This window comes from Anomaloglossus baeobatrachus, unplaced genomic scaffold (assembly GCF_048569485.1).
Source record: "Anomaloglossus baeobatrachus isolate aAnoBae1 unplaced genomic scaffold, aAnoBae1.hap1 Scaffold_2970, whole genome shotgun sequence".
Lineage (NCBI taxonomy): Eukaryota > Metazoa > Chordata > Amphibia > Anura > Aromobatidae > Anomaloglossus > Anomaloglossus baeobatrachus.
The window spans coordinates 60,479-72,581 of NW_027442408.1; the positions used below are offsets into that span (position 1 = coordinate 60,479).

The following is a 12,103-nucleotide window of genomic DNA, read 5'->3' on the forward strand; positions in this document are numbered from 1 at the left end:
GCAGGTGAATCCACTTTGTCCAAAAGGGATCTATTCCATTCAATTGCAAATGATCTAGATAAGACAGAGAACTGCAGCACGGGGACATAGCCGAGTTGGTCAGGTTGAGTGGTGATGAGTTTGCTATTTGGATGAATAAAGAAAGTCAAAAGTGTGAAAGATAAAAAACAAAAGGAGGAAGTGTGAAAAGTGAATGGGCCAAATTGAGGTGCATATGAAGACGTATGCTTTCTTCCAATTCATTAAATCGGGCTAATATGAATCAGGTGAATTGAGTTCTGCTTTTGGAAACTGGGTTAAGAAGGGGTGCACCGTTCCTGGAGGTACTGCAATACCAGGTCAATGCGTGGAGTGGACAGAGCAAGCTCTTTTTCCATCTCCCTGTTCTAAAAATCCATTTAATATATGGTCCCCAGATAGGGGACGTATCAGATATTAAACTGATAAGAACAGATACTACACTTGATCTTAGCCAAAAGGCCGAGAAGCGATAACCAGAATTGGTTTGGGCCTCGAGTGGCACCCTGGCCTATGCCGGACACATCTTAGGGAGAGAGAGCGAGAGGGAGACAAACCCACGCCTACACAAGACATTTTGTCACCCAAGCCAACCCTTGAAAAGGCTGCTTTGCAGAGCCAAAACAAGAAGAATGGTGCGTTTTGCAGCCGCCGCCCACTGCAATGAATCTGAATAACTCCTCCTTTAGGGCGCAAGCAACTCCCCTCCCCCTTGCAGTCTTTCCAATTCACGATACAAAAAGACGGACAGGACAGGTTGCCTGACTTTCCGTTACTGCCACCCTTTGCCATCCTTACCCGTAGAAAGCCCTTTCATCATCCCCAAACCCTAATCTTTTCCCTTTCCTTCCCAGCCCCCAAACCCTGCCCTCTGTACCTTTCTCACCACCCGCTTCCCTTCTCCTGTCATCCCCCTACCACCCGGGAAAAAAAGAGATTGCCCCCTCCTTCCACTAGCCCACCCTCCCACCCAAAGAACAACTTCTTCTGCGCAGCTTGTTTTCTAGGCAGCAGCGCTATTGTGATGTCATCGGGGGGCATTGTGACAAGCCGCCAGTGTTCCGTCTCTTCATGTTGTGCACAGTTCAAACGGAAAATACATCAACAGGCAGACTACAGAAAAGCTTACTATCAAAGGTTAGAGGGGGGCTTTCTCAGAGGGCTTTTTACAGTTTTTCTATTCCCAATTAGCCGTTTAAGTGTACTTATTGAAAGTAGTAATTCTTTCATAGGCCGCCCTTTCTTAGTATTTGACGTTCCTTATATTGCGGTATGAGGCTTCGCAGTAGGTTGCAAACATTCATCACCCATGACTGTCCCCAATTGAGCTCAGAAGCTCAATGTCTATCATGACCTCTCTTTTAGAATGTCCAAGAGCAAGCAAACTATTCCTCCAGGAGAGGGCGCCAACAGACTACTAAAGAGATCATCATTACTCAAAGAAAACCCCAAAAACCAATGCATGATAGGAATAAACAGGTAACTTTCTTTGGAGTGGAAGCGGAGAGATCGCACCAGATGCCAATTCTAGATGTTATCACACCTGTGGTCACTGCAGCAGCAGGTGAATCCACTTTGTCCAAAAGGGATCTATTCCATTCAATTGCAAATGATCTAGATAAGACAGAGAACTGCAGCACGGGGACATAGCCGAGTTGGTCAGGTTGAGTGGTGATGAGTTTGCTATTTGGATGAATAAAGAAAGTCAAAAGTGTGAAAGATAAAAAACAAAAGGAGGAAGTGTGAAAAGTGAATGGGCCAAATTGAGGTGCATATGAAGACGTATGCTTTCTTCCAATTCATTAAATCGGGCTAATATGAATCAGGTGAATTGAGTTCTGCTTTTGGAAACTGGGTTAAGAAGGGGTGCACCGTTCCTGGAGGTACTGCAATACCAGGTCAATGCGTGGAGTGGACAGAGCAAGCTCTTTTTCCATCTCCCTGTTCTAAAAATCCATTTAATATATGGTCCCCAGATAGGGGACGTATCAGATATTAAACTGATAAGAACAGATACTACACTTGATCTTAGCCAAAAGGCCGAGAAGCGATAACCAGAATTGGTTTGGGCCTCGAGTGGCACCCTGGCCTATGCCGGACACATCTTAGGGAGAGAGAGCGAGAGGGAGACAAACCCACGCCTACACAAGACATTTTGTCACCCAAGCCAACCCTTGAAAAGGCTGCTTTGCAGAGCCAAAACAAGAAGAATGGTGCGTTTTGCAGCCGCCGCCCACTGCAATGAATCTGAATAACTCCTCCTTTAGGGCGCAAGCAACTCCCCTCCCCCTTGCAGTCTTTCCAATTCACGATACAAAAAGACGGACAGGACAGGTTGCCTGACTTTCCGTCACTGCCACCCTTTGCCATCCTTACCCGTAGAAAGCCCTTTCATCATCCCCAAACCCTAATCTTTTCCCTTTCCTTCCCAGCCCCCAAACCCTGCCCTCTGTACCTTTCTCACCACCCGCTTCCCTTCTCCTGTCATCCCCCTACCACCCGGGAAAAAAAGAGATTGCCCCCTCCTTCCACTAGCCCACCCTCCCACCCAAAGAACAACTTCTTCTGCGCAGCTTGTTTTCTAGGCAGCAGCGCTATTGTGATGTCATCGGGGGGCATTGTGACAAGCCGCCAGTGTTCCGTCTCTTCATGTTGTGCACAGTTCAAACGGAAAATACATCAACAGGCAGACTACAGAAAAGCTTACTATCAAAGGTTAGAGGGGGGCTTTCTCAGAGGGCTTTTTACAGTTTTTCTATTCCCAATTAGCCGTTTAAGTGTACTTATTGAAAGTAGTAATTCTTTCATAGGCCGCCCTTTCTTAGTATTTGACGTTCCTTATATTGCGGTATGAGGCTTCGCAGTAGGTTGCAAACATTCATCACCCATGACTGTCCCCAATTGAGCTCAGAAGCTCAATGTCTATCATGACCTCTCTTTTAGAATGTCCAAGAGCAAGCAAACTATTCCTCCAGGAGAGGGCGCCAACAGACTACTAAAGAGATCATCATTACTCAAAGAAAACCCCAAAAACCAATGCATGATAGGAATAAACAGGTAACTTTCTTTGGAGTGGAAGCGGAGAGATCGCACCAGATGCCAATTCTAGATGTTATCACACCTGTGGTCACTGCAGCAGCAGGTGAATCCACTTTGTCCAAAAGGGATCTATTCCATTCAATTGCAAATGATCTAGATAAGACAGAGAACTGCAGCACGGGGACATAGCCGAGTTGGTCAGGTTGAGTGGTGATGAGTTTGCTATTTGGATGAATAAAGAAAGTCAAAAGTGTGAAAGATAAAAAACAAAAGGAGGAAGTGTGAAAAGTGAATGGGCCAAATTGAGGTGCATATGAAGACGTATGCTTTCTTCCAATTCATTAAATCGGGCTAATATGAATCAGGTGAATTGAGTTCTGCTTTTGGAAACTGGGTTAAGAAGGGGTGCACCGTTCCTGGAGGTACTGCAATACCAGGTCAATGCGTGGAGTGGACAGAGCAAGCTCTTTTTCCATCTCCCTGTTCTAAAAATCCATTTAATATATGGTCCCCAGATAGGGGACGTATCAGATATTAAACTGATAAGAACAGATACTACACTTGATCTTAGCCAAAAGGCCGAGAAGCGATAACCAGAATTGGTTTGGGCCTCGAGTGGCACCCTGGCCTATGCCGGACACATCTTAGGGAGAGAGAGCGAGAGGGAGACAAACCCACGCCTACACAAGACATTTTGTCACCCAAGCCAACCCTTGAAAAGGCTGCTTTGCAGAGCCAAAACAAGAAGAATGGTGCGTTTTGCAGCCGCCGCCCACTGCAATGAATCTGAATAACTCCTCCTTTAGGGCGCAAGCAACTCCCCTCCCCCTTGCAGTCTTTCCAATTCACGATACAAAAAGACGGACAGGACAGGTTGCCTGACTTTCCGTCACTGCCACCCTTTGCCATCCTTACCCGTAGAAAGCCCTTTCATCATCCCCAAACCCTAATCTTTTCCCTTTCCTTCCCAGCCCCCAAACCCTGCCCTCTGTACCTTTCTCACCACCCGCTTCCCTTCTCCTGTCATCCCCCTACCACCCGGGAAAAAAAGAGATTGCCCCCTCCTTCCACTAGCCCACCCTCCCACCCAAAGAACAACTTCTTCTGCGCAGCTTGTTTTCTAGGCAGCAGCGCTATTGTGATGTCATCGGGGGGCATTGTGACAAGCCGCCAGTGTTCCGTCTCTTCATGTTGTGCACAGTTCAAACGGAAAATACATCAACAGGCAGACTACAGAAAAGCTTACTATCAAAGGTTAGAGGGGGGCTTTCTCAGAGGGCTTTTTACAGTTTTTCTATTCCCAATTAGCCGTTTAAGTGTACTTATTGAAAGTAGTAATTCTTTCATAGGCCGCCCTTTCTTAGTATTTGACGTTCCTTATATTGCGGTATGAGGCTTCGCAGTAGGTTGCAAACATTCATCACCCATGACTGTCCCCAATTGAGCTCAGAAGCTCAATGTCTATCATGACCTCTCTTTTAGAATGTCCAAGAGCAAGCAAACTATTCCTCCAGGAGAGGGCGCCAACAGACTACTAAAGAGATCATCATTACTCAAAGAAAACCCCAAAAACCAATGCATGATAGGAATAAACAGGTAACTTTCTTTGGAGTGGAAGCGGAGAGATCGCACCAGATGCCAATTCTAGATGTTATCACACCTGTGGTCACTGCAGCAGCAGGTGAATCCACTTTGTCCAAAAGGGATCTATTCCATTCAATTGCAAATGATCTAGATAAGACAGAGAACTGCAGCACGGGGACATAGCCGAGTTGGTCAGGTTGAGTGGTGATGAGTTTGCTATTTGGATGAATAAAGAAAGTCAAAAGTGTGAAAGATAAAAAACAAAAGGAGGAAGTGTGAAAAGTGAATGGGCCAAATTGAGGTGCATATGAAGACGTATGCTTTCTTCCAATTCATTAAATCGGGCTAATATGAATCAGGTGAATTGAGTTCTGCTTTTGGAAACTGGGTTAAGAAGGGGTGCACCGTTCCTGGAGGTACTGCAATACCAGGTCAATGCGTGGAGTGGACAGAGCAAGCTCTTTTTCCATCTCCCTGTTCTAAAAATCCATTTAATATATGGTCCCCAGATAGGGGACGTATCAGATATTAAACTGATAAGAACAGATACTACACTTGATCTTAGCCAAAAGGCCGAGAAGCGATAACCAGAATTGGTTTGGGCCTCGAGTGGCACCCTGGCCTATGCCGGACACATCTTAGGGAGAGAGAGCGAGAGGGAGACAAACCCACGCCTACACAAGACATTTTGTCACCCAAGCCAACCCTTGAAAAGGCTGCTTTGCAGAGCCAAAACAAGAAGAATGGTGCGTTTTGCAGCCGCCGCCCACTGCAATGAATCTGAATAACTCCTCCTTTAGGGCGCAAGCAACTCCCCTCCCCCTTGCAGTCTTTCCAATTCACGATACAAAAAGACGGACAGGACAGGTTGCCTGACTTTCCGTCACTGCCACCCTTTGCCATCCTTACCCGTAGAAAGCCCTTTCATCATCCCCAAACCCTAATCTTTTCCCTTTCCTTCCCAGCCCCCAAACCCTGCCCTCTGTACCTTTCTCACCACCCGCTTCCCTTCTCCTGTCATCCCCCTACCACCCGGGAAAAAAAGAGATTGCCCCCTCCTTCCACTAGCCCACCCTCCCACCCAAAGAACAACTTCTTCTGCGCAGCTTGTTTTCTAGGCAGCAGCGCTATTGTGATGTCATCGGGGGGCATTGTGACAAGCCGCCAGTGTTCCGTCTCTTCATGTTGTGCACAGTTCAAACGGAAAATACATCAACAGGCAGACTACAGAAAAGCTTACTATCAAAGGTTAGAGGGGGGCTTTCTCAGAGGGCTTTTTACAGTTTTTCTATTCCCAATTAGCCGTTTAAGTGTACTTATTGAAAGTAGTAATTCTTTCATAGGCCGCCCTTTCTTAGTATTTGACGTTCCTTATATTGCGGTATGAGGCTTCGCAGTAGGTTGCAAACATTCATCACCCATGACTGTCCCCAATTGAGCTCAGAAGCTCAATGTCTATCATGACCTCTCTTTTAGAATGTCCAAGAGCAAGCAAACTATTCCTCCAGGAGAGGGCGCCAACAGACTACTAAAGAGATCATCATTACTCAAAGAAAACCCCAAAAACCAATGCATGATAGGAATAAACAGGTAACTTTCTTTGGAGTGGAAGCGGAGAGATCGCACCAGATGCCAATTCTAGATGTTATCACACCTGTGGTCACTGCAGCAGCAGGTGAATCCACTTTGTCCAAAAGGGATCTATTCCATTCAATTGCAAATGATCTAGATAAGACAGAGAACTGCAGCACGGGGACATAGCCGAGTTGGTCAGGTTGAGTGGTGATGAGTTTGCTATTTGGATGAATAAAGAAAGTCAAAAGTGTGAAAGATAAAAAACAAAAGGAGGAAGTGTGAAAAGTGAATGGGCCAAATTGAGGTGCATATGAAGACGTATGCTTTCTTCCAATTCATTAAATCGGGCTAATATGAATCAGGTGAATTGAGTTCTGCTTTTGGAAACTGGGTTAAGAAGGGGTGCACCGTTCCTGGAGGTACTGCAATACCAGGTCAATGCGTGGAGTGGACAGAGCAAGCTCTTTTTCCATCTCCCTGTTCTAAAAATCCATTTAATATATGGTCCCCAGATAGGGGACGTATCAGATATTAAACTGATAAGAACAGATACTACACTTGATCTTAGCCAAAAGGCCGAGAAGCGATAACCAGAATTGGTTTGGGCCTCGAGTGGCACCCTGGCCTATGCCGGACACATCTTAGGGAGAGAGAGCGAGAGGGAGACAAACCCACGCCTACACAAGACATTTTGTCACCCAAGCCAACCCTTGAAAAGGCTGCTTTGCAGAGCCAAAACAAGAAGAATGGTGCGTTTTGCAGCCGCCGCCCACTGCAATGAATCTGAATAACTCCTCCTTTAGGGCGCAAGCAACTCCCCTCCCCCTTGCAGTCTTTCCAATTCACGATACAAAAAGACGGACAGGACAGGTTGCCTGACTTTCCGTCACTGCCACCCTTTGCCATCCTTACCCGTAGAAAGCCCTTTCATCATCCCCAAACCCTAATCTTTTCCCTTTCCTTCCCAGCCCCCAAACCCTGCCCTCTGTACCTTTCTCACCACCCGCTTCCCTTCTCCTGTCATCCCCCTACCACCCGGGAAAAAAAGAGATTGCCCCCTCCTTCCACTAGCCCACCCTCCCACCCAAAGAACAACTTCTTCTGCGCAGCTTGTTTTCTAGGCAGCAGCGCTATTGTGATGTCATCGGGGGGCATTGTGACAAGCCGCCAGTGTTCCGTCTCTTCATGTTGTGCACAGTTCAAACGGAAAATACATCAACAGGCAGACTACAGAAAAGCTTACTATCAAAGGTTAGAGGGGGGCTTTCTCAGAGGGCTTTTTACAGTTTTTCTATTCCCAATTAGCCGTTTAAGTGTACTTATTGAAAGTAGTAATTCTTTCATAGGCCGCCCTTTCTTAGTATTTGACGTTCCTTATATTGCGGTATGAGGCTTCGCAGTAGGTTGCAAACATTCATCACCCATGACTGTCCCCAATTGAGCTCAGAAGCTCAATGTCTATCATGACCTCTCTTTTAGAATGTCCAAGAGCAAGCAAACTATTCCTCCAGGAGAGGGCGCCAACAGACTACTAAAGAGATCATCATTACTCAAAGAAAACCCCAAAAACCAATGCATGATAGGAATAAACAGGTAACTTTCTTTGGAGTGGAAGCGGAGAGATCGCACCAGATGCCAATTCTAGATGTTATCACACCTGTGGTCACTGCAGCAGCAGGTGAATCCACTTTGTCCAAAAGGGATCTATTCCATTCAATTGCAAATGATCTAGATAAGACAGAGAACTGCAGCACGGGGACATAGCCGAGTTGGTCAGGTTGAGTGGTGATGAGTTTGCTATTTGGATGAATAAAGAAAGTCAAAAGTGTGAAAGATAAAAAACAAAAGGAGGAAGTGTGAAAAGTGAATGGGCCAAATTGAGGTGCATATGAAGACGTATGCTTTCTTCCAATTCATTAAATCGGGCTAATATGAATCAGGTGAATTGAGTTCTGCTTTTGGAAACTGGGTTAAGAAGGGGTGCACCGTTCCTGGAGGTACTGCAATACCAGGTCAATGCGTGGAGTGGACAGAGCAAGCTCTTTTTCCATCTCCCTGTTCTAAAAATCCATTTAATATATGGTCCCCAGATAGGGGACGTATCAGATATTAAACTGATAAGAACAGATACTACACTTGATCTTAGCCAAAAGGCCGAGAAGCGATAACCAGAATTGGTTTGGGCCTCGAGTGGCACCCTGGCCTATGCCGGACACATCTTAGGGAGAGAGAGCGAGAGGGAGACAAACCCACGCCTACACAAGACATTTTGTCACCCAAGCCAACCCTTGAAAAGGCTGCTTTGCAGAGCCAAAACAAGAAGAATGGTGCGTTTTGCAGCCGCCGCCCACTGCAATGAATCTGAATAACTCCTCCTTTAGGGCGCAAGCAACTCCCCTCCCCCTTGCAGTCTTTCCAATTCACGATACAAAAAGACGGACAGGACAGGTTGCCTGACTTTCCGTCACTGCCACCCTTTGCCATCCTTACCCGTAGAAAGCCCTTTCATCATCCCCAAACCCTAATCTTTTCCCTTTCCTTCCCAGCCCCCAAACCCTGCCCTCTGTACCTTTCTCACCACCCGCTTCCCTTCTCCTGTCATCCCCCTACCACCCGGGAAAAAAAGAGATTGCCCCCTCCTTCCACTAGCCCACCCTCCCACCCAAAGAACAACTTCTTCTGCGCAGCTTGTTTTCTAGGCAGCAGCGCTATTGTGATGTCATCGGGGGGCATTGTGACAAGCCGCCAGTGTTCCGTCTCTTCATGTTGTGCACAGTTCAAACGGAAAATACATCAACAGGCAGACTACAGAAAAGCTTACTATCAAAGGTTAGAGGGGGGCTTTCTCAGAGGGCTTTTTACAGTTTTTCTATTCCCAATTAGCCGTTTAAGTGTACTTATTGAAAGTAGTAATTCTTTCATAGGCCGCCCTTTCTTAGTATTTGACGTTCCTTATATTGCGGTATGAGGCTTCGCAGTAGGTTGCAAACATTCATCACCCATGACTGTCCCCAATTGAGCTCAGAAGCTCAATGTCTATCATGACCTCTCTTTTAGAATGTCCAAGAGCAAGCAAACTATTCCTCCAGGAGAGGGCGCCAACAGACTACTAAAGAGATCATCATTACTCAAAGAAAACCCCAAAAACCAATGCATGATAGGAATAAACAGGTAACTTTCTTTGGAGTGGAAGCGGAGAGATCGCACCAGATGCCAATTCTAGATGTTATCACACCTGTGGTCACTGCAGCAGCAGGTGAATCCACTTTGTCCAAAAGGGATCTATTCCATTCAATTGCAAATGATCTAGATAAGACAGAGAACTGCAGCACGGGGACATAGCCGAGTTGGTCAGGTTGAGTGGTGATGAGTTTGCTATTTGGATGAATAAAGAAAGTCAAAAGTGTGAAAGATAAAAAACAAAAGGAGGAAGTGTGAAAAGTGAATGGGCCAAATTGAGGTGCATATGAAGACGTATGCTTTCTTCCAATTCATTAAATCGGGCTAATATGAATCAGGTGAATTGAGTTCTGCTTTTGGAAACTGGGTTAAGAAGGGGTGCACCGTTCCTGGAGGTACTGCAATACCAGGTCAATGCGTGGAGTGGACAGAGCAAGCTCTTTTTCCATCTCCCTGTTCTAAAAATCCATTTAATATATGGTCCCCAGATAGGGGACGTATCAGATATTAAACTGATAAGAACAGATACTACACTTGATCTTAGCCAAAAGGCCGAGAAGCGATAACCAGAATTGGTTTGGGCCTCGAGTGGCACCCTGGCCTATGCCGGACACATCTTAGGGAGAGAGAGCGAGAGGGAGACAAACCCACGCCTACACAAGACATTTTGTCACCCAAGCCAACCCTTGAAAAGGCTGCTTTGCAGAGCCAAAACAAGAAGAATGGTGCGTTTTGCAGCCGCCGCCCACTGCAATGAATCTGAATAACTCCTCCTTTAGGGCGCAAGCAACTCCCCTCCCCCTTGCAGTCTTTCCAATTCACGATACAAAAAGACGGACAGGACAGGTTGCCTGACTTTCCGTCACTGCCACCCTTTGCCATCCTTACCCGTAGAAAGCCCTTTCATCATCCCCAAACCCTAATCTTTTCCCTTTCCTTCCCAGCCCCCAAACCCTGCCCTCTGTACCTTTCTCACCACCCGCTTCCCTTCTCCTGTCATCCCCCTACCACCCGGGAAAAAAAGAGATTGCCCCCTCCTTCCACTAGCCCACCCTCCCACCCAAAGAACAACTTCTTCTGCGCAGCTTGTTTTCTAGGCAGCAGCGCTATTGTGATGTCATCGGGGGGCATTGTGACAAGCCGCCAGTGTTCCGTCTCTTCATGTTGTGCACAGTTCAAACGGAAAATACATCAACAGGCAGACTACAGAAAAGCTTACTATCAAAGGTTAGAGGGGGGCTTTCTCAGAGGGCTTTTTACAGTTTTTCTATTCCCAATTAGCCGTTTAAGTGTACTTATTGAAAGTAGTAATTCTTTCATAGGCCGCCCTTTCTTAGTATTTGACGTTCCTTATATTGCGGTATGAGGCTTCGCAGTAGGTTGCAAACATTCATCACCCATGACTGTCCCCAATTGAGCTCAGAAGCTCAATGTCTATCATGACCTCTCTTTTAGAATGTCCAAGAGCAAGCAAACTATTCCTCCAGGAGAGGGCGCCAACAGACTACTAAAGAGATCATCATTACTCAAAGAAAACCCCAAAAACCAATGCATGATAGGAATAAACAGGTAACTTTCTTTGGAGTGGAAGCGGAGAGATCGCACCAGATGCCAATTCTAGATGTTATCACACCTGTGGTCACTGCAGCAGCAGGTGAATCCACTTTGTCCAAAAGGGATCTATTCCATTCAATTGCAAATGATCTAGATAAGACAGAGAACTGCAGCACGGGGACATAGCCGAGTTGGTCAGGTTGAGTGGTGATGAGTTTGCTATTTGGATGAATAAAGAAAGTCAAAAGTGTGAAAGATAAAAAACAAAAGGAGGAAGTGTGAAAAGTGAATGGGCCAAATTGAGGTGCATATGAAGACGTATGCTTTCTTCCAATTCATTAAATCGGGCTAATATGAATCAGGTGAATTGAGTTCTGCTTTTGGAAACTGGGTTAAGAAGGGGTGCACCGTTCCTGGAGGTACTGCAATACCAGGTCAATGCGTGGAGTGGACAGAGCAAGCTCTTTTTCCATCTCCCTGTTCTAAAAATCCATTTAATATATGGTCCCCAGATAGGGGACGTATCAGATATTAAACTGATAAGAACAGATACTACACTTGATCTTAGCCAAAAGGCCGAGAAGCGATAACCAGAATTGGTTTGGGCCTCGAGTGGCACCCTGGCCTATGCCGGACACATCTTAGGGAGAGAGAGCGAGAGGGAGACAAACCCACGCCTACACAAGACATTTTGTCACCCAAGCCAACCCTTGAAAAGGCTGCTTTGCAGAGCCAAAACAAGAAGAATGGTGCGTTTTGCAGCCGCCGCCCACTGCAATGAATCTGAATAACTCCTCCTTTAGGGCGCAAGCAACTCCCCTCCCCCTTGCAGTCTTTCCAATTCACGATACAAAAAGACGGACAGGACAGGTTGCCTGACTTTCCGTCACTGCCACCCTTTGCCATCCTTACCCGTAGAAAGCCCTTTCATCATCCCCAAACCCTAATCTTTTCCCTTTCCTTCCCAGCCCCCAAACCCTGCCCTCTGTACCTTTCTCACCACCCGCTTCCCTTCTCCTGTCATCCCCCTACCACCCGGGAAAAAAAGAGATTGCCCCCTCCTTCCACTAGCCCACCCTCCCACCCAAAGAACAACTTCTTCTGCGCAGCTTGTTTTCTAGGCAGCAGCGCTATTGTGATGTCATCGGGGGGC

The 12,103-nt window shown here is 46.5% G+C and overlaps 8 non-coding genes across 8 annotated transcripts; all 8 read right to left on the reverse strand.

The window, feature by feature from the left end:
* Nucleotides 1-301: 301 nt before the first annotated feature.
* Nucleotides 302-492, reverse strand: LOC142267818 (U2 spliceosomal RNA). Its single transcript, XR_012733637.1, has one exon. It is a non-coding gene; the product is annotated as a U2 spliceosomal RNA (small nuclear RNA).
* Nucleotides 493-1,879: 1,387 nt separating this feature from the next.
* LOC142267819 (U2 spliceosomal RNA) lies at nt 1,880-2,070 on the reverse strand. Its single transcript, XR_012733638.1, has one exon. It is a non-coding gene; the product is annotated as a U2 spliceosomal RNA (small nuclear RNA).
* Nucleotides 2,071-3,457: 1,387 nt separating this feature from the next.
* On the reverse strand, nt 3,458-3,648 carry LOC142267821 (U2 spliceosomal RNA). The gene has a single exon (XR_012733640.1). It is a non-coding gene; the product is annotated as a U2 spliceosomal RNA (small nuclear RNA).
* A 1,387-nt stretch (nt 3,649-5,035) lies between these two features.
* Nucleotides 5,036-5,226, reverse strand: LOC142267822 (U2 spliceosomal RNA). The gene has a single exon (XR_012733641.1). It is a non-coding gene; the product is annotated as a U2 spliceosomal RNA (small nuclear RNA).
* Nucleotides 5,227-6,613: 1,387 nt separating this feature from the next.
* LOC142267823 (U2 spliceosomal RNA) lies at nt 6,614-6,804 on the reverse strand. Its single transcript, XR_012733642.1, has one exon. It is a non-coding gene; the product is annotated as a U2 spliceosomal RNA (small nuclear RNA).
* A 1,387-nt stretch (nt 6,805-8,191) lies between these two features.
* Nucleotides 8,192-8,382, reverse strand: LOC142267824 (U2 spliceosomal RNA). The gene has a single exon (XR_012733643.1). It is a non-coding gene; the product is annotated as a U2 spliceosomal RNA (small nuclear RNA).
* Nucleotides 8,383-9,769: 1,387 nt separating this feature from the next.
* Nucleotides 9,770-9,960, reverse strand: LOC142267825 (U2 spliceosomal RNA). The gene has a single exon (XR_012733644.1). It is a non-coding gene; the product is annotated as a U2 spliceosomal RNA (small nuclear RNA).
* Nucleotides 9,961-11,347: 1,387 nt separating this feature from the next.
* On the reverse strand, nt 11,348-11,538 carry LOC142267826 (U2 spliceosomal RNA). The gene has a single exon (XR_012733645.1). It is a non-coding gene; the product is annotated as a U2 spliceosomal RNA (small nuclear RNA).
* Between the last annotated feature and the right edge of the window lie 565 nt (nt 11,539-12,103).